Source organism: Delphinapterus leucas, chromosome 7 (genome assembly GCF_059928025.1).
Source record: "Delphinapterus leucas isolate spDelLeu-1000000601 "Yukka" chromosome 7, BTC_Dleu_Yukka2, whole genome shotgun sequence".
Lineage (NCBI taxonomy): Eukaryota > Metazoa > Chordata > Mammalia > Artiodactyla > Monodontidae > Delphinapterus > Delphinapterus leucas.
Genome location: NC_143135.1, coordinates 26,153,830 through 26,156,468, shown reverse-complemented (window position 1 = coordinate 26,156,468; position 2,639 = coordinate 26,153,830). Strand labels below are relative to the sequence as shown.

Genomic DNA, 2,639 nt, shown 5'->3' with positions numbered 1-2,639 from the left:
TATATGCAACATCACCACACAGATGTCCATTCCTGTTCTCTCTCATTCTCTCTCTCTCTTTCTCTCTCTCTCACGCACACACGCACACACACACACACAGAGGCATTCCTAAGGGCGCTAGAATAGTGAAGATTATATAACAACAGCAAGAAGATAACTAACACGTATGAGAGTATATACCAAGTAATTTAGCTTCAAGTTTAAGAGCTTTGGAGTCACTCAGCCTGGGTTTGGGTCCCAGCCCTGCCACTTTCTAGTGTGATACTTTGAACAAATTACCTAAACTCTGAATCTTAGAGTCCACCTGTTAAATGATAATAAAAATGCCTACAAGTCACAGTGTTGCAGAGGGGATTCAGTGAGACCCTGCACGCAGAGCACTTAGAACAGCGCCTGGCATTGCATGGTACTCAGTAGTTGTTGGCTGTGATTATTTTCTGAAAGCATGAGGATAAAGGGGCAGTTTGAGATTGCTAAACTAGAGTTTGTCCACTCAGGGGAAATTTCATCTTGTCTAGTAACGAGACTTTTGTCACTGAAATAATTTTTTAAAGATGTTTAGTATGTTTCAAAGTATAACCCAAAGCTTTTTTCTTTTCTTTTTGGTATATGTAAAACTGAGGTAAGAAACTTTAATTATGCAGGAGATCTGTGGAAGGATTAATCATTTTAAGAGAAGAATCATTTTTCCAACAGCCCCACTGCTATGAATGATACCTTCATGAGCCTGGGCCACCTTCTCCAATGGATCCTGGGGACCAATTACTGATCTCAACCAACCAACTTCCATTCCAGCTTGAAGGACTGCTGCAAACTGCTGAAATTCCTCCTTGGTGGATGAATAGAGAGCAACTCTTATTATGCTAGATTCCTTTGCCATAGTGTCCCGTGGGTTTACTTCAATAGGACCTCTGCTGCCAACAACTATTACTCATCCTCCATGTGACAAAAGATTCAAACCATTGCTAAGATTTACATTAGCTAACATTTCAGTAATCATATCAACTCCTTTTTCACCAACAGATTTCTTAATTTTATCAATGTAATTAGCTCCTTTGTGATTAAACACGTCGTGGGCTCCATTCTGCAAAACAATCTTTTGTCCTTCCTCAGTACCAGCTGTGCCCAAACCTTTAAGCCATAAGCTCTAGCAATCTGGCATGCTGCTATTCCAATCCCTCCACCGGCCCCGTGAACCAGAACACTTTCTCCAGCTATCACATGGGCACTGGGGAGCAGAGCTCGATGTGCAGTAAAATACAGGATCCCGACGGCAGCTCCTTGTTTCAAGTCCGGTTTTTACGGCAGTGTGTAAACAGTGTAATTGGCTGCCAGAGCATGCTCTGTGTAGCCCCCAGAGATCGTGCTGGTAGTGAAAACTCTGTCGCCTTTCTTGAAAGCAGATACACTCCCTCCAACAGATTCTATTATCCCAGCCACATCTAAGCCAGGAGTATAGGGTAGAAGTGGTTTTCTACTGTAAGTACCAGAGTGAATATATGTGTCCACTGGGTTTATACCACACGTTTGGACTTTAGTTAGAACTTCACTCAGTATGACAATCTCTAGGTCCATCCATGTTGCCGCAAATGGCATTATTTCATTCTTTTTTACGGCTGAGTAATATTCCATGGTATATATGTACCATACCTTCTTTCCCGATAGTGTTGCACATGGATTTCTCAAATGCCGAAAATGAAAATATATTCTTTAGAGAGGTCAGTATTATCTTGAAGCTACAGGGTCAGGGTAAGACCTCTTGACCCACACAAAGGATTTTTGTTTTGGCAGGAGGCAAAAAATGTTCTCTCTCCCCACAAGTAGTCTGCATGGTAAACCAGGATAAATTTGAAGTGGCTATATTTCCTTGAGTGTTGCCCCACAAATACTGAGTCATGTCTCAGAACAGCTCTCATTGGTGGGACGTTCTGGTCTCAGCCCGGATGCCAGAGGAACTGCAGGAGGGCATGAAGACTGAGCAAGCAGGCCTAGGCTCCAAGGTACCCCCAAACTCCGGAACTCCACACTCCACAGGTGCTGCCTCTCCTCTTCTGCACAGGTCCTAAACAACCCAATGCTTTTCTTGTCACAGGTTTTGAAGTGGCTATCTGGGGGACAGCTGCGTGATTAGCTAGCTGCTAGGGTTGGCATGATATTCAGACCAGTTAACAGCCAGCATGGCAGGAGCACCGGCCAATGGAAAAGAGCCCTGGCCCCAGTGCTGGAGCAGAGGTCTAAAGAACCCCTGGGGGGCCGGGCCCCTTCTGTTGGATTGTAGGGAAATCCAGGGGACCCAGAGGGCCTGGGCAGCAGGGATGCAGAGGGGCTTTTGGAGGTGGCTATTGACCAGCTGCTACAGAAGTATTTCAGCATGCTAATAACCTGTGTGGACATGCTGGTGCACCCTGGCTGAGCATCAATTCTAGGTCAAGGTGTAATGTTCAATCCCACCCTCATCTGAGCATCCCTTTTCCCATTGGCCAAATTGGGCAGCCTGTTTATAAATATGCCTCCTTTGGCAAAAGAAATCAGTGGGGAATGTATGAACCATTTAAGAAGAAATCTCTTCCCAATTCTGAAAGGACAAATCGATATCAAAATGGCACAAGGTCGGTCCTTATTCTTCTGTAGCTGATGGA

The 2,639-nt window shown here is 44.6% G+C and overlaps 1 pseudogene; it reads right to left on the bottom strand.

The window, feature by feature from the left end:
• Window positions 1-304: 304 nt before the first annotated feature.
• On the bottom strand, window positions 305-1,575 carry LOC111179749 (zeta-crystallin pseudogene; annotated as a pseudogene).
• Window positions 1,576-2,639: the final 1,064 nt, after the last annotated feature.